We start from the raw sequence: 26,426 nt of genomic DNA, 5'->3' as shown, positions 1-26,426 counted from the left end.
GATGAATAGCCTTTGGACTATAATGTAACTTAAATAGAAAACTAACTTTAGAAAGACTTTTCCTCAAAAAGTGTTTTATTTTAAAAATCTGATTTAAATTTTAAAAAAAGGTTTGTTTGTTTTTTTAAATCATTGGTTTTTATCCACCCTGATGGTAAACTTTACATTGCGGAGAACACTTTCTTCTCCCTGATACCTAGTTTTCTGTGTACAGGGATATTATTGATAATAATTAATGGGGAAAGGGAAATAAGTCGTGTCGACCCAAACCTGGCACAGCCCAGACACAGATTTTGCTGTCAGTAGGCTTTGCAGAGTTGTGCAGAGGGTTGTTTGACCCGTTTAAATAGTTCTCTTTTTCCCTCCTAGAAAAAAACAAACAAACCAGACACACTTTGTTTTAAAGTTTAAAAATAACATGATTTTTAGTTGCTGTACTTGGCTCTGGTCTGACTGAATGCACAAGAGAGGCATGTAATATTTACATTACTGAAACATATTTACATGAAGTTGTATCCGAGACCGACTAATATTTACAGGCTGGCTCTGAGGCAGCAACACTTGGTGTTTTCACAGTTAAAACTTGCTTCGAATGTAAAAGACTGCAGCCTGAAAAAAGGAGTCATTTTTGTAAACCAAGAAAATAATAATAATAATAATAATAATAATAATAATAATAATAATAATAATAATAATAATAATAATTTATTATTTGTACCCCGCCCATCTGGCTGGGTTTCCCCAGCCACTCTGGGCGGCTTCCACAGAAACCAAAAAACACTAAAATATCATACATTAAAAGCTTCCCTGAATAGGGCCGCCTTTTTAATAAACTTTTAATAAAAATGATTATTATTACTTTTTTTAAATAAAACAAACAAAAAACCTCACACAACAGTTGAATGTAAAAGAGTCTGCAGCCTGAAAAAAAGAGACAACGCCTGTGCTTTTGTAAACCAAGATAATATTTAATAAAAAATACTGTTATTATTACTACTTTAAAAAAAACAACCCTCACAACAGTTGAATGTACAAGAGTGCAGCCTAGAAAAAAAAGAGACAACACATGTACTCTTGTAAACTAAGATAATCTTTAATAAAAAAAATATACTGTTATTATTATTACTTAATTTTTTGAAAGAAACCTCACAACAGTTGAATGTAAAAGACTGCAGCCTAACAAAAAAATGCATGTGCTTTTGTAAACCATGAAAATCTTTAATAAAAAAATAATTATTTATAAAAACCCTCACACAACAGTTGAATGTCAAAGAAGAGTGCAGCCTGAGAAAAGAGACACCTGTACTTTTATAAACCAAGAAAATCTTTAATAAAAAAATAATTATTTATAAAAACCCTCACACAACAGTTGATAACAGCCAACGAAAAAAACCTGACTCAGTTTATGTCCCCCCAACATTTTATGCTACAGCATTAACCCTTTCTGTAGTATTTTGATTGCACCATTGCCACAGATTTTGCCACTGCCAGGCATTTGTTGGCCATGGGCAGTGAAGCGCATTGATTGAATTATCTTAGGGCATATCTAGCAAATACTTTAGAAAATATTCTGAGCTTCCCAAAGAATATTGGAATATTTGCGATAAGGCTACATTTTAATGTTTCAATATTTTAATGTTGTATTTTAATTTTGTTTTTAAGTTGTAATCATCCAACTTGTTTTTATTATTGCTTGTTAGCCGCCCTGAGCCTGGCCTTGGCTGGGGAGGGCGGGGTATAAATAAAAATTATTATTATTGTTAAAGAGTCTCTCGTTGACTTCCGCTTCCTGGTCTCTACTTTCCCCAATATTTTAATCTATCCGTCTCCGTCCCATGGATGCAAAGCATTCCGTTTTATCCCGATGCGCTTTGTCGGCTGTCGCACCCATTGATTTTCGGGAAATTTGGCCGCGACCTTGACTTTCTGTGTAACGCAAGACAACAATCTGATGTTGCATCAATTATTGGCAAGTCTTTGAAAGGCTCTTAAGACAAGAAATGCGCTTGGCTCCCATTGCCACCCCCCTGTGATATTACTTAACAGAACCTACCACTGGCATTTAAATTACAAGCTATGTGTTAAGGTTAAATAAACGGATGGGCAAGCGATCGTTTTAAAATGAAAGGTGCTGATTTTCGGGAGACGAGCCATCTGTGAAACATTCAGGTGGGAAATACTTCTTTGTGGCTTACTGACCTTATAGCACTAAGCAAGGGAAAGAGAAGGAAACTTGCTTAATATAGAAAAGGTGCAGGACAGAAGCAATTGTCCTAATGTGCATCTGATATAGGAGGAAATTAGCAGCTGGCCAGAGGTTAGTCAATCAAGTGTACATTCAAAGGACTGCCAACCAAGCAGCAGTGTCAGGTGGGAGATTTTAGTCAATGAAAGGTTAAGCCATCTATAGAGCACCCAAAGGGTGGAAATGGAAGTTCTGCAAATTAGACTTGTCTCTCAAAAGTGGCAATCAAAAGCTAGACTTCAACTCCCTTCCTTAAATATGTTTCAGGACTGAAGCAAATCCCCGTTTGATGTATCTTTTATCATTTCTATGATTTATTTATATATTGGATTATTCCGAGAAGGACTGAAAGGATTTGATCTCTCCTGTTGGCAGGAAAATGAATTAATAAATTATAGCCCACTTAACTGGAAATCATCTGTCTCCTGTCCAATTTCCAACGGAATTAGCCTCCCTGCTTTGACTACTCAAAGTTTTTCTCTCATATATATGTGTGTGTGTGTGTGTGTGACCTTACTGGTGTTCTGGAAGAACTTTCCTTTTTACTGACCAAAAGGAACCTAGCCAATTAGATAGCTTCTATGTGCTATATTTTTAAAAATGCAAATTTAATTAAGTTTTAAAATGTTTAAACTTGATTGATCACCAAGTGATCAGTGTCACACCCTATTGGCCCTATTGATGTTTTGAGTTTTTAACAGTGTAATCTAATGTAAGCCTCATTGGGCTTACTTCCAGGTAGGTTTGTATAAAAGTTGGTATGTCACCAGCATACCTCCATTTGACTTAAAATGAATTACTACAAGGCAGTATTGAATGGCTGTGGTTGGGCAAAGCATCCTTATCAGGGATAGCTTACGTAGCGTCCGCCAGATGCTACAGTTTCCATCGTCTTGCCCAATTCTGGCTGGAGCTAATGGGAATTTTTAGTCCCAATAAAAACTGGAGGAAGACACCACATCTACCTCTGAAAGCTATTATGTATTTTATTGTATTAGACACTGCTGGAATCCACTGGCTGAAACATGATGATACGTCCTCCATTGTGACAACTCCTACTGCTGGTTTTGCCGCCAGGAAAATGTGGTAAGAGCAACTCTTTCAGGTGAGCAAAGGGAGAGGGGACGGGTTATTGTGCAACAGGAAATTGTTAGATTATTTAAAATGTGCACGTACATCATTATATTTAGCTTACACATCAGGAAAGAGTTGAAGTTTTGAGTGCTCCAACATTTTTTATTTTAGATTACAGATTTTACAGTAAATAATTACAGTTTTTAATACCTGTAGCTCTGTGTTCTGTCCCTGTCCAATCTTCAATGGAAATGAGGTAGCCAATGTTTGTAAGTTAGCCACTTAGAGGAACTCTTGAGACAGGAAAGTTTGACACCCATGTCAGGAATGACGTGTATGCTTAATTCAATTGGCCTTGAATTATGAGTAGACTTACTTCTGAGTAGACACGTTTGGAATTGAATCCTGCGTTGGTAAGACTCTTCAGTGCAACTGAACTGGGCCTCTTGATCGGCCACTAAATACTTTATTTACCGTATTTTTCGCCCTATGGGACGCACCTAGTTTTTTGGGGGGGAAATAAATGGGAGGGGGGAATTATTCCCCGGCACAGGGCTGGCGCGGGGGAAGCCCGAGCTTCCCCCGACCCCAGCCCCCAGAACAGCCTGCTATCCGCAAGCCTAGGGAGCCGCGCCGGTCTCCCCAGGCTTGCGGACAGCTATGCGAAGCCCGTGCGCTCTTCAGTGCGCCCGAGGCTTCGGAATGCAGGCAGCTCTGCGCAACCCTCCGGAGCCCGGCGCCAAGCCGCGCCGGCCTCTGGAGGGTCGCACAGAGCTGCGCGGACCCCGGGAGGGCAGGCAGCTCTGTGCCTTCGCGCCGGGCTCCGGAGGGTTGCGCAGAGCTTCCTGAAGCCTGGAGAGCGAGAGCCTCTCGCTCTCCAGTCTTCAGCGAAAGCCTGTATTCACCCCATAGGACGCACACACATTTCCCCTTCACTTTTGGAGGGGAAAAAGTGCATCCTATAGGGCGAAAAATACGGTACTTTGAAAGGACTTCCCTTGTATCACATAAACACAGCACAACAAGACAAGGACCTATCCCCCAAACAGCATACAAATCAATATGGCTAATCTGATTCAACAACCTGCCCCTGCCACCCTGCTGCCCCTCACACACGCATACAAATCACAATACAACCAACCGAACACAACCAGCTATGGTCTGGACTCTCCAGTCTCTCGCAGAGCTAATAAAAGTGAATAAACGAACTGTGGAAAAGACTATGAACTGAAAGAGGAGTCACTGTATGTACTTTTCCTTGTTTATTTGTTTTGTAACAAGAAAATCTTTAATAAAAAACTTTTTTTTTTTAAAAAAAAGAAAAGACTATTCAAAAAACAAACACCATGTGAAGCAGCAGGGAGCACTTCAGAGTCAAATCACACAGTCAACACAATACTTAACAGCCTGTTGTATTTGTATCTAGACTTCAGCAGAGGGGAGCCAATTCTGCTTCCGCGAATGCATGATGGCCCCAGACATTGCTAACTTCACACCCCCATGTGTTTGTAACGATTTAGAACCCTAGGGGACCATTCCTCCCCAATCAGGGATGGAACTAATCTGTTATTTCGAAATAATCTATTTTTCAAAAGATTGCTCTCAAGGCCGGTTTAAATACATGAAGCGAAACGGCTTCCCTTGAAGGCTCTTTTGACAGGACGCCTTCAGTCGGTCCAGCTCCTTGCTGCCCTCTCCACAAGATGCTCATGGCAGCAATTTCAGTTCTCATCTGCCCCAAATTCAGTGAGGCAATATAGTGTGTGAAGACAACCCAGTCCAATTTATCTTCTCATTCTGTCCTAGGTTTAAAATCTCTTTTTTGACCTGTTGTCGCAACCCTAAAGTCCATCCCCTCATCTACCAGGAGGAAGAGGCACAGATCCGGGTGCCTCCAGAACAAAGGGACGGGTGGTATCTGCTCTGTTTCATCACGTGACAAATGACATGACCGATGGAAAATTGTTGCGGTGGCAGAGAATCGGGGTCTTTGGGAAAGAAGCAGGCAGGTCGCTGATTCAAGAAGACTTGAGTAATGTCCCTTTTAAAGAAGAAAAATCATCTTGTCTCTTCTCTCTGATTCATTTAGCCGCTTGATTCTGCCATTAATTTCTCAGTCAAGAAGCCTAACCAGCAAAGGCATCGTGTATCTCGAAGGATGATGAAAGGTGTCATTACTGCCTTCCTTGATGCTACTGAAGTGAAAATGTAGCGCCGAGTTAGTTTGGTGCTGTAGTTAGAGCAGGGCCCACCAATTTAGTGTACATGTATTTGCAGAGACTTTCCACTGAAATTAGGCTTGAAACAAGTGTTTCTGGGTAGCAAATAGAATAGGTTGTGCTGTGTGGACATCCTTGCTTTGTGATGTAGTGCCCACATCTATAAAAAGAAAACTATTTTAACCACTAGTTTGTGACATTTTTGTTGATCCTAATAAAGGTATTTATAAACTTACTCTGGCTTTTGGGGTTTCCCCCCCCCTCTAATGGATCAGTCAAAGTAACTACAATTATTGAACTCATTCTACCTATGCATGTCCATTCAAAGGGTATGTCCTATTGCAATCAGTGCTGCTGATCTCAAAGCAAATATGTGCAGGATGATAGCTGTGCTTTTAAGGAACAGCCGCAAAGAGGAAGAAAGTTCTTTTACATCTTGTACTATCATTTCTCAGTCACACTTCAGGCACCTACAAAATCCCATAAGACTCGAGTTTTAGTTACTATTTTAAATTGGGAAAGGATGGGAAAATGAGGGTGTGAGGTACTTTGATACCTCCTCTGCCTTGACCTATGCATCTCAAAGAGAATAAACTCAGCAGTGTAAAATGCTCTCCCCATTTAATTAATGTAGTACTTTGCAATTAATAGCTTGCCACTCCAGGATTGCTGCTGCTGATAGCGCTAGGAAAGCAGGCATCCCTCATCCTCCAGGCTTTGACTTGATACAATCCCCTCCTGGTATTTTATAGTAAAAATAGTAAAATGTAAACAAAAGCCACACCTCGATCAACAGCAGTAGATAGCCTAAACAAATGCAGCTTCACATTTTACATTCCCTTAAGCCACCATTATTTCTGCTCATTTCCTGATTTGGGCAAGTCATTCCCAACTCAGCCTAACCTGCCTCACATGGCTATGGAAACGAGGTATAAAAAGACTGCAAAAGGGGAGCTTACTGTTTGTATGGTAGGCATCAAATTTTGGTCCCTTTAACCTAGAGAAATGCATATTTAAAAATAAATGCTATTTTTCTTTCTGTGGCCCCTTCACCCTGCAAATTAGTACAGCTCCAAGACTTCAGCCAGCCTTAATTTGGCCTGAGTTCTGCAGGAATTAAATAATTCCACTTGTATTCAATTGAGTATTTTTGCCCCAGTTGCTCACTTAAACAAGCATACCCCCTGCTTCCATGGACCACTGGTCTGCCCCAACAACAAAACCACCGAAATAACTTGGAAAACACTTAGAAGGGTATGCATTTTGTATCTTGGCTTTCCTTTCACATTCTACTCATGTAAAAGCACACTGATTCCCAGACCGTTTGTGGGCCGGATTTAGAAGGCGATTGGGCCGGATCTGGCCCCCGGGCCTTAGTTTGCCTACCCATGGAGTAAGCATTGTTCAGCATTTTACACCTGAGCTGGTGTAAAATTTGGCCAGGTTATTCACGGGTAAGGCGGTTTGAGCACGTTTCACCAATCCTGGCCTTTTAAATATGTTTGTTGGAGGGAGGGGGTTATTGATTTGTTACTGGGGTTTTTTTTAGTTATGTATTTTGTGTTCTCATTTTGTTTTTTTATGTTGTGCACCACCCTGCTGTCTTCGGGTGAAGGGTGGTATGAAAGTTTAATAAATAGTAAAATTTATTAAGGGACGCGGGTGGCGCTGTAGGTAAAACCTCAGTGCCTAGGGCTTGCCGATCGCATGGTTGGCGGTTCGAATCCCCGCGGCGGGGTGAGCTCCCGTCTTTCGGTCCCAGCTCCTGCCCACCTAGCAGTTCGAAAGCAACCTTAAGTACAAGTAGATAAATAGGTACCGCTTTATAGCGGGAAGGTAAACGGCGTTTCCGTGTGCTGCGCTGGTGCTGGCTCGCCAGAGCAGCTTCGTCACGCTGGCCACGTGACCTGGAAGTGTCTCCAGACAGCGCTCTTAAGTGAGATGGGCGCACAACCCTAGAGTCGGACACGACTGGCCCGTACGGGCAGGGGTACCTTTACCTTTACCTTTAAAATTTATTAAATACTGTGTTTGGTCTTAAAGACTCTTGAGCATGCTGGGGTGCTAATCCCAGTGAAAAAAAGACAGTCACGGACCCAAGAAATTGACAGAACGAAAGAAATTACTGTGAAAATCCCTGAAACGAGAAGTAATCGACTATAGAATAACAAAAATAAAAAATAAACTAGAATTAAAGACTTAACGAGATGCCGGTTAAGTGATATCAAACAAGCTCAAGAGCAGGGCTGAAAATGCTTCCTCAAGTTTACAAAGAAGGTATGAAACCTCAATGACAAGTTTTAAACATAGCCCTATTTAAGATAATCCAGCAGTAGTGATAAGAAATTGAGGTTTTAAAGTTTCAACCAAACTCAAAAAACAGGGCTGAGGCGCTCCTGGCTTCTGATGTTAAAGAAAGGTATGAAAACCTCAATGACAAGTTTAAAATACAGACCTATTTAAGGGGACCAAGCAATAGTAATAACAAAATTAAGGTTTGAAGTGTCAAACAAACTCAAAAACAGGGCTGAGGCACTCCTGGCTGCTGATGTTAAAGAATGATATAGGGTGTTCCCAACCACAGGTTTTTATACTGTAAGGTGAAATAATTTTTAAAGGGACAGACCATCTAGTTCAAACATAGGGCGTGGTTGCCAAAGTTTGTAAAGAATAACAAGAATATTGTTTAAATAGAGTTATAAGAGATTACAAAAAGGAACTCTAGTCAATATAAGAGTTGAGACCTGACGGAATTAAGGGACCAAATCTAAAAATCCAATACATTTCCCTCTTTAGTAATTTCTTTCTTAAAATATCAGTATTTATCTCAGGAGTTTGATGTTTATAAATGATAAACCACCTGAAATCTGTTGCCCTGTTTTTGAGTTTGTTTGAAACTTCAAATCTCAATTTCTTATTACTACTGCTTGGTTCTCTTAAATAGGGTTTTGTTTAAAACTTTTTTGAGTTTCTGCCCTGTTTTTTGAGTTTGTTCGAAACTTTAAAACCTCAATCTCTTATCACTACTGCTGGATTATCTTAAATAGGGCTATGTTTAAAACTTGTCATTGAGGTTTTCATACCTTGTTTGTAAACTCAAGGAAGCATTTTCAGCCTTGCTCTCGGGGTGCTAATCCCAGACTGTTTGTAGTTGTACAATTCAGATCTATTTAGGAATGCTCAGCAATTCCAGCCAGGTATTTGAAATGAATTCCTTTTAATAAAACCCACACAATCCAAGAATAAGTCTGGGTATATATGCAGAGTTTGCCATCAATTCCACTTAAAGTAGAAGCATATCCCGTACAGTAAAATATACATGGCTGTATAAGCAATTTCTTTGCTAGCAATTGAGATCTAATCAGTATATTTGAAAAGAAAATTATGGTTCTCATTTGGGGAAAAGCCATGTAAGCTTGATGGGGCTCGTAGACAAATTTAGCTCCCTGCTGGGGAAGCTTGTAAAAACGTATAGATGCTTGGAAAAGGTTTTGTTTTCATTTTCTACATGTTGTGTTTAATGTATCTAAATAGTGATGTATTCTGCAGTGATGTGGAATCATGAGGCTGCTGTACCTGCCTAACAACAGTAGACTTTACATTCGGGCTTACAAGCTATAACCTTTCCCCGGGGGAGATTAAATCAATTATCATATATAAAGGTAGGATTTCCGATGTGCACAGTTTGGAGATTTTTTTCCTCTTCAAGTTATGGGCAATAAATCAGAGGAATGATTTATGCAGTGCAAGAGAATCATGTCTGTACTCTCAGTATGCCTAGAGAGACCTCTGCAAAAAAAATTCTGCAGACTATTCCCGGGCACTCCAGTGTCTCAAAGCCGCATCTTGTGCACTTGTGATATCTCTGGCCCAGGCCCAGTCCAAGGCTTCCCCCCTCCCAAGTGAAGGACAATGTACCCCCTCAAGGGAAGTAATAGTGCCACTGTATTCTGCTCTGGTCAGACCTCACCTGGAGTACTGTGTCCAGTTCTGGGCACCACAGTTCAAGAAGGACACTGACAAACTGGAACGTGTCCAGAGGAGGGGCAACCAAAATGGTCAAAGGCCTGGAAACGATGCCTTATGAGGAACGGCTAAGGGAGCTGGGCATGTTTAGCCTGGAGAAGAGGAGGTTAAGGGGTGATATGATAGCCATGTTCAAATATATAAAAGGATGTCACATAGAGGAGGGAGAAAGGTTGTTTTCTGCTGCTCCAGAGAAGCGGACACAGAGCAATGGATCCAAACTACAAGAAAGAAGATTCCACCTAAACATTAGGAAGAACTTCCTGACAGTAAGAGCTGTTCGACAGTGGAATTTGCTGCCAAGGAGTGTGGTGGAGTCTCCTACTTTGGAGGTCTTTAAGCAGAGGCTTGACAACCATATGTCAGGAGTGCTCTGATGGTGTTTCCTGCTTGGCAGGGGGTTGGACTCGATGGCCCTTGTGGTCTCTTCCAACTCTATGATTCTATGATCTATGATCAATCGCTTATTATTGGCTCTGCAGCAATCAGTTCTGTCCTGGCTTCTAAGGCTGTGTTTTGGGAAAGTTTGTTTCACTTGGGAGGAGAGGGGTGCTTCCGAGAGTGAAAACGGCAAGAAGGTATCATCATTTTCTGTTCACTTCTGCCCCGATGGCTGTTTTGGCATTGACAGTTCTGGCGCCTCTCAGGTGGGCACCATTGTCATTATAAGAGGGAGGCATTCAGGGTGAGTTCTGGCACCCCTTTTTCTAGAAAAGTAGCACTGGCAATGTCTGAACCATGGGTGGTGTGTTTCGTTTTGCCAGAACACCTGGGCAACTCTTGCCTAGGTTGTGTGGCATTAGTGTAAAGTGGCAGTGGTGGCAGGTTCTGGTGAGATCTCGTTGGAAATCGCCATGGATGCTAGTACCACATCTCTCCCCAGTGGCAAAGGTGGTGAGGTAGTCAGGGTGCCACCAGGGGTACCACCTCGGAGACTTCCACACCCAGAATGGCAGCTTCACCCTGCCACATGGGTGGGCTGGCCCTGGTCTGAACTTTCAGTGGATTTGCAAACTAATAATGAGTAGCTGAGACTGGTTCTGCGATCAGTTGCTGGCCCAGGACCTTCTCTAGAACAAAGTGTTCACCTGCATTCAAAATAGGACTTGTCATTTGAGGGAGAGCTGTCAAAGCCACACCGTACTTTTAAAAACACGTGGTTTCCCCCAAAGAATAATGGAAACTAGTTTTTCTTTTTGAGGAGGCTGGGAATTGTGTCTTTGTTTAGGGATAAGCTACACTTCCAAGGATTCTTAAGGTTGGGAAAAGCTTTAAATGTATGGTGGATATAGCAAGATTTATTAGTGTGGGGTTTTTATCCCCTACCATCAGCTGCAGGCACGGGTGGCACCGTGGGTTAAATCACAGAGCCTAGGGCTTGCGGATCAGAAGGTTGGCGGTTCAAATCCTTGTGACGGGGTGAGCTCCTGTTGCTCGGTCCCAGCTCCTGCCAACCTAGCAGTTCGAAAGCACGTAAAAGTTCAAGTAGATAAATAGGTACCACTCTGGCAGGAAGGTAAACGGCCTTTCCGTGTGCTGCTCTGGTTCACCAGAAGCGGCTTAGTCATGCTGGCTGCATGACCCAGAAGCTGTACGCCGGCTCCCTCAGGCAATAAAGTGAGATGAGCGCCGCAACCCCAGAGTCGGCCACAACAGGACTTAATGGTCAGGGGTCCCTTTACCTTTACTGTCAGCTGCATATCCTCCTGGAAAATCCCGGCTTGTGAAGAAGCTCACTATAGTGGGCAAAGTTGACAATGTCAAGGCGGATGAAAATTGCCATTGAATTCTTTCCTAAACCAAATTCTAAAATAAATGTATGTTTGTTTATTTATTGATTGATTTTTCAAATTAAAGTTTTACAGAGATATATAAAACATAAATAATAAAAACAAGATTCCAGGGAATTTCTTGGATTTCCATCTTCCCCTTTGTGGGTCCTTTTATTAATCATTTCCTCCCGCATCCTTTATGATGACCCAAATCTTTTACATCTCCACTGTGCCCAGAATTCACCCTTAAACTACAAGTGATATTCCAATCCTACTAACGATTTTAACTGTTTACAATGGGTCTTTAAGATAAGTTACAAATTTTCCCCATTCTTTATTAAAATTTTGGACTTCCTGATTTCTCATTCCGGTCGTTTTAGCCGTTTCATCAACTTCATCTGCCATTCTTCTCTGGTAGGAACTTTATCTTCTTTCCATCTCTGAGCCTCTTTCCTAAAAAACAAATCTCTGATACAAATTGAGAGGCGCTAACTTAGAGAGAAACCCACAAGGACGAAGAGGTGTTTACCGGGTCTCCTGGGAGATTTCTCAGATTCTGCACATCTTGACCGTACGAACAGATGTAGTGCTGTAACATTCCTGCCAAATATTATTTCCAGATCTTTGGAGGAAACAGCTCGTTGATACAGGAGAAGAAGATCAGCAGCCAAGCAGGTTTCAGCTGGCAACAACGTTATCCAAGATCTGGACTGCAAGGTGAAAATTCTATTCTCCACTTTTGCTTAAAACAATGTGCTAAAGCAACGTGAAGCCATTTTGTAGGTGCATGTTAATTAGCCGAATTGTGTGTATGTATTATAAGTATGTACCAACACATGAGTAATAAAAGCACTTAAAAAGAGCCCACGTTCTATTTCTTCTGTCTAAAATCTTTATTCTTTGTATGAATACCTGTGGTAGTTTCCTTGGCAGACTGCGTGCTGTTCAGTGTTTAGAACTTGCACATTATTGTGTGAAAAATGCAGAGAGAGAAATCTGTGCAAAGAGAACGGATTCATTTTTAAAAGAATTGCTATAGCAGGAACTCGACATATTCATGAATATTCCACATGCATGCCTATATTACACTCCTACAAACTGTTGCTTAATCTGAGCATTCCTTCCGCTCCGATCCTCCCCTGAAAACGAAATGAGCTTTTCAAAGTAAGCAAACCAGATAAACTTAAAACAAAAATCTCAATTCTTTTTAATCAGGCCTGCCACCCGAATAATAAAATAAATGAAAGTAAACGAGTGTACAGAAAGAAAGATACTTCCAGTACTTCATTTATTTTCTTGGCCCTCTAAATTGTGCCACCGTGAGGGTGTTTCCCACCTCCTTTATTTATTACAAATTATTTATATCTCATCTTTCAGGATACAGCTCCTTCCAAGGCAGGTAACATCAATGTACATAAAAAAAATAAGCAATATCAACACATAGCACAAACTTTCTCTCTGCAGGGCTCAGTTGAGATGGGTGAAAATAACTGAGGCCCACCCGTCTCAAAATATTGGCCAGGGGTAAAACCAGTCACAAAATGGTGGAAGAGGGTGACATAAGCAGTTGGGAATTGCTGCCATATTTTTCTACGGATGGAAATTGCAAAATTCTTTACAACAGTGTTTTGCCTTGTGGCAAAGAGTTCCATAGAGGGACGGGGGTGGCACTGTGGGTTAAACCACTGAGCCTAGGACTTGCCAATCAGAAGGTTGGCGGTTCGAATCCACATGACAGGATGAGCTCCCGTTGCTCGGTCCCAGCTCCTGCCAACCTAGCAGTTTGAAAGCACGTTGACGTGCAAGTAGATAAATAGGTACCGCTCTGGCGGGAAGGTAAACGGCGTTTCCGTGCACTGCTCTGGTTTGACAGAAGCGGCTTAGTCATGCTGTCCACATGACCCGGAAGCTGTACTCCGGCTCCCTCGGCCAATAAAGCGAAATGAGCGCCACAACCCCAGAGTCGGTCACGACTGGACCTAATGGTCAGGGGTCCCTTTACCTTTACCTAAAGAGTACCATAGTGCATTTCCCCTCAAGCTATGTACATACATTTTCTCTGGAGCTATTGTGGCACCGCCTCCCCACTATAAGCAGAATTTGCTGATCCGGAGGCTCAGGTGGAGCTTTCATCATTTATATTTTCCCCTTCCCACATATAAGCTAAACAAGCTATAGCTTAGGGCCCCATTCTCTTGGGGGCCCCAAAAAATTTAAAAGGAAAAAAACCTGGATGTACATTTCCAAAATATAAGATAAAAAACATAAAATAAAACCTAAATACAGCAACAGTGTTTTGCGTTGTGTAGGCTCCTATGATGTAGGTAATGGGCCCCGCCTGCTAGCTTGCTCCCTAAAATATCACTGGTTTGCTCATTTCTATATATAGGGTGCCTACATTGTGCATGGACTGGTTGCATGGTCATGTGCAAATGGCTTTAGATACCAATTAGGTCCATAAATTACCATATAGCATATATTCAACACAGAAAAAAGCAGCAGCAGTTTGTTGTTGACAAAGGACAGCTGGACATATAAAGGGCCCCATTACCTTCAGTAGCTTAGGGCCTCATCAAACCTAAATCCGGCCCTTCCGGTCGGTGCCAGCGCTTAATGGCGGTCCTAGCTCCGAGCTCCGGAGAAGGACTGCTTCGCAAGTTCGGGTCTTACCCGCTACGGCAAGCGGGGGACCCCTAAAATCCCAGGCGCTGAAGCCTGAGAACAAGGAGACTCGGTGGGCACCTTTGCGCCCCCCGGTACCGTGAAAGAGCCTTTTTAAAGGCTACGGATCGACATCGGGAGTGAGCGTGGTGCTGAGAGTCGCTACCCAGCCTGCGAAGTGAAGCCGCGTCGCCATAAGCGGAGAGCGCCGATTCCTTCCTGAAAAGAAAATTTGGACTGAATCCCCGTGAGTAAGAGCTGAAATATAACCGGGACCTTTTAAATTTCAAAAATTGGGCTAAAAACGGGGGAGATCTAAACAAAGGAAGTCTGCCTCCCCCCGACTGCATGAAAGTGAAAGCAACGGAGCTTTAAACCTGCATCCGTTTAAACCTGCTACTTGATTAGCTTAACCGGACATTTAGACCCTTTGATCTCCCCTCTAGCTAGCAGGGCAGAGGGGAGGTGAATTTGAACAACAACTGCATGATTTGTTAGAAGTAAAAAAAACCTCTGCTGTCTCATCCATCTGAAAATGAAACGGTCTGCCTTTGTACTATACTGAACTGACTTTTCCCTGTGAAGTGATACCTTGATACAAAGTTTCCACAGTGCCTGGCTACTGTACAATACAAGAAGAAGTAGCATAAATTGGGCAAATGTGGCAATCTAAAGCAACAAGTTTTTTAGTAACACTGACTTTGACCGTGTTAACTTCCCTTTTTACATTCTGGACAGACTCCTTTGTTTCTATACTTGGAAACTTTGTTCTATGGCCATTTTGATTTGCTCCCTCTAGAGGACAAAGTGAGGTCCGGCACGGCCTAAGACTGTGGAATTTTCCAAGGGACAATAAATCCCGTGGGAACTGACCTTGACATGAGTGGCGCACAAGAGGAGATAGTCACAAGAGCCAAAACCAAGCAACAACAACAACAGCTGCAGCAGCTACAGGCAAAGAAAAGAGGCTCAATCTCAGGCGCAACAGTTGGATCAACAGGAACAACAGGACAAGACAAAGGAGCAGCCGTCTCCATGGAAGCTGTGACAGATGCTTTGCTCAAGATAAATCAAACTCTGGAGTCTCTGACAAAACAGACTTCAGAGAATACACTAAAACTAACAGAAATTTCAGCAAGACTAAACCAGAATACAGAATCCATAAATAAATTGGTGGAGGAAAACGCCACTACGCGCCAAATTGCCGAAGACGCCAAAGCTACTGCGGGAGAGACACAGGAGAAGTTAGAGCCGATCGCCAAGAAGGTCTATGAGCATGATGCAACTTTGGCCTTGTGGGAGTTACAGAGGAAAGAGAGGAATTTAAAAATAAGATTGATTCCGGAGAATGAAGGAGACAACCTTGTGGAATACTTGACAAGGGAGTTTGTGGACTGTTGGGACCTCCAGGAAGACGAACTCAAAATCACGACTGCCTTTAGATTGGGCAAAAAGCAAAATAGAAAGACCCCGAGAGACTGTTTGATCACACTCAGATCCAAGGAGGAAAGAGACAAAATATTGGGACTACACTTTGAAAAGGCCTTGCAAATTGGAAACTCAGCTGTACAGATCTTCAAAGACATCCCAAAATACATTCTGGACTTAAGAAACTTTTATAAGGATTTAGCCCTTTTACTAAAGAAAAACTCTATCCGCTTCAGGTGGGAATTCCCACAAGGGCTGTCATTTGACTATAAGGCAAACAAGGTGAAAATAAAGACAATTCAAGATAAAGACAAATTTTTGGCAAGATACCAGGAGGATCTACAGAAGGGGACTGTGGACGCACTTGCAGAACAGAGGAGAGCGTTGGACATCCTGAATCTTTCGTTTGGACAAAAACCACCACCATCAGAAGAAGAGCAACAACTGGGAGCTGTTGGAGGAGCCTCAGAAAAATAGCAAGATGGCTCTGCAATTCCTCAGTTGGAATTGTAATGGGCTCAATGGGCCTTTGAAGAGAAGACAAGTATTTCATGTATTAAATAGAGAACAACTGGACTTGATATGCTTACAAGAAACTCATATAACTAGAGCCCACAGGAGATTACTTACAAACAAAAGGCTAGGACAAGAATTTATCTCATCAGACAAAGTTAAGAAGAGAGGAGTGGTAATATATGTGAAAGAGAAATGGGCTCCAAAAATGATATTCAAAGACGAACAAGGGAGATATCTGGCTGTGGAGATACAAGTACAAGGAGAAAAATTTCTAGTTGTTGGAATTTATGCACCAAATGAAGGCAAATCCGACTTCTTTAAGAGACTTCATGAAACGTTGATGGATTATTTGGATTACAATATGATAATCATGGGAGACATGAATGGCGTGGTCTCCACCAATATGGACAAGGCACAAAGACTAACAGTCACCAAAGAAGGGAGACTCCCTAAGACTTTTTTCGAAATGACTGAAAACATGGACTTGATAGACATTTGGAGAACAAGGAACCCTCTGGAAAGAGAGGGAACCTTTTTCTCCCAAGCAATGATGACCTGGACCAGAATCGATCAAATCTGGGTTACTAGTGGAATGGCTCCAAAGATTAAGAAAGTGGAAATCTGCCCAAAAACTTGCTCCGACCATAACGCCGTGAAGATGGAGATGAAGCTTACAATAACTGGTCAATTTAGATGGAGAATGAATGACACCCTCTTTCGTGATAAGGAGATTCTCACGAAGGCCCAAAAGACTCTAAAAGACTATTTTGAAATAAATTTGAGGACCGACGTGGAGAAAAGAGTGATCTGGGATGCAAGCAAAGCGGTTATGAGAGGATTTTTGATTCAACAAAATTCAATAAAGAGGAAAAAACAAAATGAGAAAAAAGAGAAGATTTTGGAAATGATAAAGGAAGGAGAGAGGAAATTAAGAACAAAACCAAAGTCTCAAGACATTTTAAGAGAGATCAAGTTATATCAAACACAATACATGGAATTGATGAACCAAGAGATTGAATGGAAGATAAAGCAAATGAAGCAAAAGACCTTTGAATCAGCAAATAAATGTGGTAAACTTTTAGCATGGCAACTGAAGAAAAGGCAGAAACTAAATACAGTTACAAGCCTTGAGGTGGATGGAAAGAATATATCTAAGCCCAATGAAATCAGAAATTGCTTTTTAAGTTATTTCAAAAAACTCTACACTCAAGGCCCGCAAAATGAAGAAGATATAGACAAATTCCTTGGAAAATATGGATTACAAAACATCTCTCATCAAAGTAAGATGGATTTGAACCAGAGAATCTCAGAACAAGAGATAGAGGCTGCCATTCAGAATATGCAACTGGGCAAATCTCCGGGACCAGATGGACTGACTTCCAGATACTACAAATCGCTGAAGGAATGGTTGACTCAACCACTAAGAGAAGTTTGTAATGAGATCCTTGAGGGAAAAAGGGCGCCTGAATCGTGGAAAGAGGCATATATTTCACTCATACCAAAGTCAGAGACTGAAAAGACCCAACTCAAGAACTACCGCCCAATATCACTCCTTAATGTGGATTACAAAATTTTTGCAGACATTTTGGCAAAAAGACTTAAAAGAGTTTTGATGGAGAAGATTCATAAGGACCAAGCAGGCTTTCTCCCTAAAAGACACCTGGCAGACAATGTAAGGAATGTAATAGACATTTTGGAAAAGCTAGAGGTGAATATAAACACTAAGGCAGTATTGATCTTTGTGGATGCGGAGAAAGCCTTTGACAATATTTCTTGGAGTTTTATGAAGAAGAATCTTCATGGGATGGGGGTAGGCCGGGGTTTTGAGAATGGTATGGCTGCAATATATTCTGAACAAAAAGCTAAACTGATTGTAAACAATGTTGTGACTGAGGAACTTAAGATAGAGAAAGGAACAAGACAGGGGTGCCCGATTTCCCCATTACTTTTTATTTCAGTTCTGGAGGTGTTGCTGAACATGATAAGAAATGACCAGCAGGTTAAAGGTGTGCAGGTCGGAGCTAAACATTATAAGTTAAGAGCGTTCGCAGATGACCTAGTATTGACTTTGCAAGAGCCAAACACTAGTACGAAAAAGGTATTAGAAATAATACAACAGTTTGGCCAGGTAGCTGGATTTAAGTTGAACAAGCAAAAAACCAAAGTTTTAGGGAAAAACCTAACAGATATGGAAAAGGAGAAATTTCAAGAGGAAACAGGTTTGACTGTGGTCAAGAAGGTTAAATACCTAGGGGTTTACTTAACATCTAAGAATCAGAATTTGTACAAGGACAATTATGAAAAATGTTGGTTAGAAATCAAAAAAGATTTAGAAATATGGTCAAATTTGAAATTGTCAATGTTAGGCCGAATTGCAGTAATCAAAATGAATGTATTGCCTAGAATGTTATTTTTGTTTCAGACCTTGCAGATTATTGATAAGATGGAATGTTTTAAGAGGTGGCACAAAGATATTTCGAAATTTGTCTGGCAGGGCAAAAAGCCCCGAATTAAATTTAAAATATTGACAGACGCTAAAGAAAGAGGGGGGTTTGCCCTGCCGGACCTGAAACTGTACTATGAGGCAGCAGCTTTTTGCTGGCTCAAAGAATGGATGCTCCTCGAGAACACGGACATTTTGGATCTGGAAGGTTTCAATAACGCTTTTGGTTGGCATGCATATCTTTGGTATGATAAAGCTAACAGTGCCTTTAAAAATCACATTGTCAGAAAAGCATTGTTTAATGTTTGGATAAGATATAAAGATCTATTGGAAAACAAAACCCCTAGATGGGTGTCACCAGTGGAGGCTAAAGCAGTGAAGAAACTCAATATGGAGGTCGGATGGCCGAAGTATTGGGAAATTTTAGAACAGGATGGAGATAAGTTCAAACTACAAAGTCAGGAGAAATTGAAGTATAAAGTAGAAAATTGGTTTCAATATCGCCAAATAATGGAATTTTTTAAACAGGACAGGAAAGTCGGCTTCCAGGTGGAAAAATCAAAATTAGAAACCGAACTGTTAGAACCCAATACTAAGAATCTATCTAGAATGTACAACTTGTTGTTGAAATGGAACACACAGGATGAAACAGTTAAATCGGCTATGATTAAGTGGGCTCAGGATGTTGGACATAACATTATGTCAGCTGACTGGGAATGGTTATGGAACACCGGTATAAAATTTACGGCATGTAATGCCTTAAAGGAAAACATTATGAAAATGGTATACAGGTGGTACATGACCCCAGTCAAGCTAGCAAAAATCTATCACTTGCCCGATAACAAATGTTGGAAGTGTAAAGAGACTGAAGGTACCTTTTATCACCTTTGGTGGACATGCCCGAAGATTAAGGCCTTCTGGGAAACGATCTATAATGAAATGAAAAAGGTACTTAAATGTACCTTCCCTAAAAAACCAGAGGCCTTTCTCTTGGGCATTGTCGGCCAATTGGTGACAAAGAAAGATAGAGCCTTTTTCATGTATGCCACAACAGCAGCAAGAATACTCATCGCAAAGTATTGGAAGACACAAGATTTACCCACTGTGGAAGAATGGCAGATGAAAGTGATGGACTATATGACACTGGCCGAGATGACAGGCAGAATCCGTGACCAACGAAAAGAGACGGTGGAAGAAGAGTGGAAAAAATTTAAAAGTTATCTTAAGGACTACTATAAACTTAATGAATGCTAAAATGTTGTGGTTTTCAGAAGCAAAAGGGTACAGGGATACAAGGTTAGACTATAAAAGAGGACTAAGATGATAAAGATTGGAAAGTAACAATTGGAAGTTGCTAGTTGAATTTTGGACATTGGGATGCAGAGAGGGGGGGTATGGGGAAGTCCAAGAAAAGAGGTTTATGAAAATATGTTTGAAACTATACGTGTATGTTTGTCATTTTTAGTGTTTGTCTGTTTTTCTTAAAAACTTTGTAAAACCAATAAAAATTTTATAAAAAAAAAAAAATAAATCCGGCCCTGCCCCTGCTCTCTTTTCACATTCGACCTGCTACTTATTCCTTCTCCATACCCTGCCTGAACTGCCACGCTTTTTCACTCCTCCTCCACAGAGCACTGCGGTTCAAGGAGTTGCTGGTGTTGTCACTGGTTCAACCAAAAGGCTATCACATGGCTAGGGCATGAGGCAAGCAAGTGAAGAGGCACCGGGGCAGGCTGTGCCACTGAGGAGTCACAGGACCGTAGAATTGTTGGGTTAAGAGAGACCACAAGTAACATCTAGTCCAACCCCTTCAGTGCAGGAATCTTTTGCCCAAAATGGAGTTGAACCCACGACCTTGAGGTTAAGAGTCTCATGCTCTACCAGCTGAGCTCTCCTCAGATTGAAAGGTGTTTCCCACAGGGCAGCTGGTGGTAGATCAGGGGTCGGCAACGTGTGGCCCATGGGCCGGATGTGGCCCACGAAGACCGTTTTACCGGCCCATGAGCCACCCACAAACCGAGCCGCCTGCTTGGCAAGTCCCTCGCACACTGTGCTAAAGCAGCGTGGTACGCCGCAGGGACTCGGCGAGTGGCAGCGGAAATGGCGTCTGCGCACGCGTAGATACCAGAAATCGCGTCTGCGCATGTCCAGATGCCAAAAATCGCTTCTGTGCAGGTGCAATTTTCGGCTTCTGGGCATGCACAGAAGCGATTTTTGGCGTCTGGACATGCGCAGACACAATTTCCGGCATCGCGCTGCGCCAGTCCGGCCCATGGACGATCTCTGTGGGAGTGATCCAGCCCATGGCCGGTAAAGCTTGCCAACCCCTGTGATAGATGATCATGTGGGCAGAGGAGACAGTCCAGCTGAAACAGGAGCAGGTTCCTGGTGTCTTATTTAACATTCCTGGAATCCTACCTAATCCCTCCCAAGGGGAGCTAAGACTAGCAGGACAGCTTACTCTATGGGTTTAACCCCTTCATGCATTAATTAGACATAAGGCAGGTTACCCCACATTAAGTACTCATCAGTTTACTTCCCTACTTCCTTTCCAGCATGCATTGAAAGTTATGCTGGGACTGGACACATCTAGAAATATGTACATTGCATAGGATTTAATATTTCTGTGTCAATAATTTCCATTGAATTCCCCCCCCCCCGAACCCCTGTATCCATGCTGCACAGTAAATATTCAGGGGAGGGGGTTAGTATTTTCTAAAACGATTTACAGAGGATAAAATATCCACAGACGGAAGGACCACAAGGGTCCAACCCAGTTCAACACAAGAATCTTTTGCCCAATATGTAGCTCAAACCTTTGACCCTGAGGTTGAGTCTCATGCTCGACCGATTGAGCTATCCCAGCAGACTTGCATAATATCCATCTGTTTACAGTAAGAGAATCTCCCATTATCCAAAAACATTATCTACGGTTCATGCATTCCATCACAAATCCTCCAGCAATATTTTATCTCAAGACAATAGAGCCATCTCAGGGGAGTGGCTCTGGGGAATCAGGAAAACAAAATAATCCTACTACCTCATGGGGGGATATTGCAAGAGAAGCAAATAAATATTCAAAATATAAGATAGAACTTGTGATGGAAAATATTTTCTGATATACTAGACAGTAAAATATCATGCATAAGTATAGCAATTTTAGAGGTTTTATTACATATCATTTGCTAAAAAGTTTTAGGAGGGTTCCTTCTGATATATTAAGCATTGTATTTTATGAACTCCTGAAACTTGAATAGCTTTGGAAGTCACAGAGAAAAAGAAGCAGATTGCTCTGATTCCTGCTTGGTAACAGTAAGGGCCATACCCAGGAGTTGCACATATAAAAACTCTCATTATCTCTTTCCTTGTTATCCACAATGCCCTTCTACCCAAATTCACCGATGGCTGCTTCTTAAGTTACACGTAGTGGTGGTAAAATGAGTCTTCGCTCCATGAAGTGAAAATTACATATTCACAGGTATATATAAGTGTCCTGACTAAAGCAACAGGTTTCTGAATGGTGATTATTAATCTTGCAAAAGCAAGGCAAAGAAGGCAAGAAACTGGTAAAAGATGTTGTGACACTTGCAAAAAAAAAAAAAATTGCTGGGGGACGGCTTGCTGTAGTCCTATCTCTTGAGTAAACAGGTCAACACAGTAACAAGGCAGTTTGCACTTTTGTAGAAAGCAAAGATAAACAGCCCCAAGCCAGTTAACACTTAGATGGTGAACAATCATAAGCAACAGTCACAACTTTGAACAGGGAACAAACCTGTGAGACTAAATATAAAAATATATGTTGCTCATACACTTTTGTGGCTCAATAGCTCAAATCTCCTATGTTGCTTTGTGAAGATGCTGTTCCAAAACCTGTGTTCCAGTTTCTCAAAAGACTTTATTCCACTGTGAAAGTCTTCTATTTTTCTCCCTCACTCTCGCAGTACTTAAAAATTTATTTTGAGCTTCTTCAGAACTTTGGTGAGCTCAGGGTTGAGCTTACTATATCATTGCAAGGTGGTTGCAGGTAGTGTGTGTGTTCCCCCCCTTTCTACTGAAGATTTCTCTACCACTGCAGCTTCCCTGGCTGCCTAAGCTTCTTGATCTGGAAAACCCCATAAGACAAATTATTTGATGTCATCTTCCCTTGAGTCCAGGAAACCAGGAGGCTGGCAAAAGAATGCCCCATTTTGCTTGCTGATTTTGTTTTTAAGGGAAGTGCTTCCTTTTACTAAAAAAACCCCCCAAAAACCCCCCACACTGAGTTCTTGTGATGGCCTGGGACTCGGGCTTGGACTCAGAACCAGAGGAGTCTCAGTCCGCATTGGATCCTTTGCCTCAGGCAGCATCTGAACCAGGTCTGGGGGCTGATTCTGAAGCGCTCCAGTCTGCACAGGTTCCCCTGCAACAAGCACCAGCTGGGCCAAGTCAGGGACCTGAGCCTGCCCTGGCTCCAGATGTGGAGATTACCTTGTTGCCCTCTACTGGGCAATCACGTGCAGCTGCTCCACTACCAGTTGGGTCAGGAGAGGCTGAGGCGGCCTCTGAGTCTAGTAACCCATCGACATCTCCTGAGCTGCAAAGATGAAGGTCTGAGAGGAGGAGAGACCTGAGTACTCGCAGGAGGAGTTCTCACCTTTGGGCGAGACAGGGAGGTGAGTCACTGGGGATCAGGACCGCCCATTACCCGGAAAAAGATAAAAGGCTGTCGGACCCTGCCCCAGGTTGTGGGAACAACATTGTTGTTTGCCAGAACCTGCCTGAGATCCTGTGCCTGACCTTGCCTGGTTTCCTGCCTTGTGTCCTGCCTTGGCCCTGCTGGATCAATTCCTCATGGAACCCTTGGATTCAGGACTGGACCTGGACCGCGTTACTCAGGTTACCCCCGGGCCCAGCACAGTTCTATTAAAAATAAAATCTCACTTGAAAAATAACAATGAACAGTTGTCAGGTGCAGATCACACAGCTTTCTTACCTTCCTGTGTTTAAGAGGAAAGTCCAGCTGAAGATGTCATGAGATTTTCAGGAAAGGTGAGCACCCAGGAAGGCTGCGCAATGCAGATTTGTGCAACAAAAAAGGATACTTGCAAACACCCATCAGTTACTACCTCAGAAGGAAAGAATGTTCATGAAAACATCTGTGCCCTACCCATAAAAACTCCACACACACACAGACAAATTCCCTTCCCTTTGATAATTTTTGAATGCAATTTCTTTTTTCATTGACTGATGGGCTATGGTCCAAAAATGTGGGAGAAATTTTTGGCACAGCACTACTCTTGAGTGACCCGGAAATATCCACAGAAATACCTGTAAATGTTTCACCCATCCCCATGTATGAGTGGAAAGAAAGAGAGTCTAGCAATGAAAATTGAAAGAATATGCACATCACTTTGTATCATTGCCGTGCCGACTCTGTTCTTGTCAGAAGCGAGTTCCAGCCAAATTGGGGAAGGGACTGTGGGGTGCCTCCAAATGGAGATATATTTTAGAGCAGGTGCTACAGAAAGAATGAAGAGAAGGCATTGATGTCTCTTGGGTAGGTTCGTGGCAATCAATATTGATAGCTTGGCAGTGAGACATACAGGAGGAGGCCTTCCTGTCTGGGATGCTGCAGAGAAGATGGATGGATGACGCTTCCTGCAGAGAGAAGCTTTATCATTGCAAGGACTCCTGTTGTGAAACACAAGGGAAGTTACATGACAAGGCATTGTTTGACTGCGGGGGAAGTAATCCCACTCAAATGACGAAGGAAGGAATACTTCAGTGGCTCCCACTATTGTAGGTCAATGCTTGGAAAGTGCTTTGGGGGGGGGGAGTTGTATTCACATACTGATAAGGATGAAGAATGAGAACGAAGCATTGAGCCTGCCTCGGGTCTAGGCCAAGGGTCATACACAGGCGTGTGCTTCACAGTGTGGTGTAGTGGTTAAGAGCGGTAGACTCGTAATCTGGTGAACTGTGTTTGCATCTCCGTTCCTCCTTGGGCTGGTCACACTTCTTTGAAGTCTCTCAGCCCCACTCACCCCACAGAGTGTTTGTTGTGGGGGAGGAAGGGAAAGGAGACTGTTAGCCGCTTTGAGACTCCTTCGGGTAGCGATAAAGCGGGATATCAAATCCAAATTCCTCCTCCTCCTCCTCCTCCTCCTCCTCCTCCTCCTCCTCCTCTTCTTCTTCTTCTTCAGAGCTTGTACATGAGAAAAGTACACTCATGAACTTGCTCATGCTGTTGAAGCTTGCTAATACGGCAGGACTTGAAGGGTGTGCTGAAATGAAGAGCTCAGCCTTCTCCAGCGATCTCCTACTGTGATGGAGCAGGAAACAGAGGTGTAGCGAGGCAGAGTGATGAGGAGGGGTTTGCCCAGGACATATTTTCTTTGAGGGTATTTTGTTTCTCATGCGGTCCCTGCCAGCACCGTGTTGCTTTGCAAGCCCAATCACACATCCCAGGCTCGCAAAGCTCTTCTTTCTTCTTCCTCTTTGGTGATTACTTGTAGCCAAGTAAGGTTGTCTTCCATGAACACAATCTTAACAGTGAGTCTGTAAGTGACTGTGGAGGCCAATTCTGGATCTACGCATCTTTCCACAGCGGAGATATAAGTTTCCAGGCAGGAGATGATCACAGTGATGTTTTGCCAAGCGTGCCTTCCTCTTAACTCGTTTTTCCCTTTCGTCCTGAGTTCAAGCATCTTCAAAGTCCATGACACCTCACAGGCCAGTGTTTCCCTGTTGTTGGTGTTTATACTACATTTATTTTAGATTTGCCTTGAGAGAGTCTTTAAACCTCTTTCGCTGACCACCAGCATTGTGCTTTTCATTTTTACGTTCGGAATAGAGTAGTTGCGTTGGAAGACGATAATCGGGCAAAGCATCAGGGGGTTGTCAGGGCATCAGGAGGTTGCAAAAGGCACTTGCCCTTCTAATGAGCTGAATTCAGACTGATTGGAAGAGCAAGTACCTGTCCTGCCGCATCCTTCTCATGTCACTGGAAGAATGGTGTCAGGAGGATGAAACAGACATACACCCTTCCAATCACCGTAGTCTGATCCAGACTGATTGGAATAGCCTGCCCTGCTCCATCCTCCTCATGTCACCCTCTTTGCCCCACCCCATCCTGGCACACCTGGGCGTGCCTGCCCTGGGTCCCATGAAGACACATTCTGCCACTGGCAGGGGATCCTCAGGTCTTCCTGGATCTTCTGCAGCGGAATCCTCCAAGTTGCAGAATGGTAATATCATATCCTTAGGCGGGATGGCGGGGCAGCAATCCTGCAGTTTCACCAGGGCGTGCTTCTAGACTTACTAAGCCTAGCCCTACCACACAGGGTTGTTGTGGGGATTAAATGAGGAAGGGGAGAACCATATAAACTGCCTTGAGCTCCTTGGAGGAAAAGGGGAGTTATAAATGCTAACCAACCAACAAAATAGAAAATTGCATTGATACGTTCCAATTGAACGTCGCCAAATGCACACGTCCCTTTCATTATTACTACTACTACTACTACTACTACTACTACTAATTTATTATTAATACCCAGTCCATCTGGCTGGGTTTCCCCAGCCACTCTGGGCAGCTTCCAACAAAATATTAAAATACAATAGTCTATTAAACATTAAAAGCTTCCCTAAACAGGGCTGCCTTCAGATGTCTTCTAAAAGTCTGGTAGTTGTTTTTCTCTTTGACATCTGGTGGGAGGGATTTCCACAGGGCCGGTGCCACTATCGAAAAGGCCCTCCGCCTGGTTCCCTGTAATCTCACTTCTCGCAGCGAGGGAACTGACAGAAGGCCCTTGGCGCTGGACCTCAGTGTCCGGGTAGAATGATGGGGATGGAGATGCTCCTTCAGGTATACTGGGTTGAGGCCATTTAGGGCTTTAAAGGTCAGCACCAACACTTTGAATTGTGCTTGGAAACGAACTGGGAGCCAGTGCAGATCTCTCAGGACCAGTGTTATGTGGTCTCAACGGCCGCTCCCAGTCACCAATCTAGCTGCCACATTCTGGATTAGTTGTAGTTTCCGGGTCACCTTCAAAGGTAGTCCCACA

The 26,426-nt window shown here is 42.7% G+C and overlaps 1 long non-coding RNA gene across 1 annotated transcript; it reads left to right on the top strand.

The window, feature by feature from the left end:
- Positions 1-4,161: 4,161 nt before the first annotated feature.
- Positions 4,162-5,773, top strand: LOC310708499. Its single transcript, XR_014527057.1, has 2 exons — positions 4,162-5,031; positions 5,126-5,773. It is a non-coding gene; the product is annotated as an uncharacterized lncRNA (long non-coding RNA).
- The last annotated feature ends 20,653 nt before the right edge of the window (positions 5,774-26,426 follow it).

This window comes from Podarcis liolepis (genome assembly GCF_965112155.1).
Source record: "Podarcis liolepis genome assembly, chromosome: 6".
NCBI lineage: Eukaryota > Metazoa > Chordata > Lepidosauria > Squamata > Lacertidae > Podarcis > Podarcis liolepis.
Note: the sequence above shows the minus strand (reverse complement) of the source record. Positions and strands in the feature narration are given on the sequence as shown.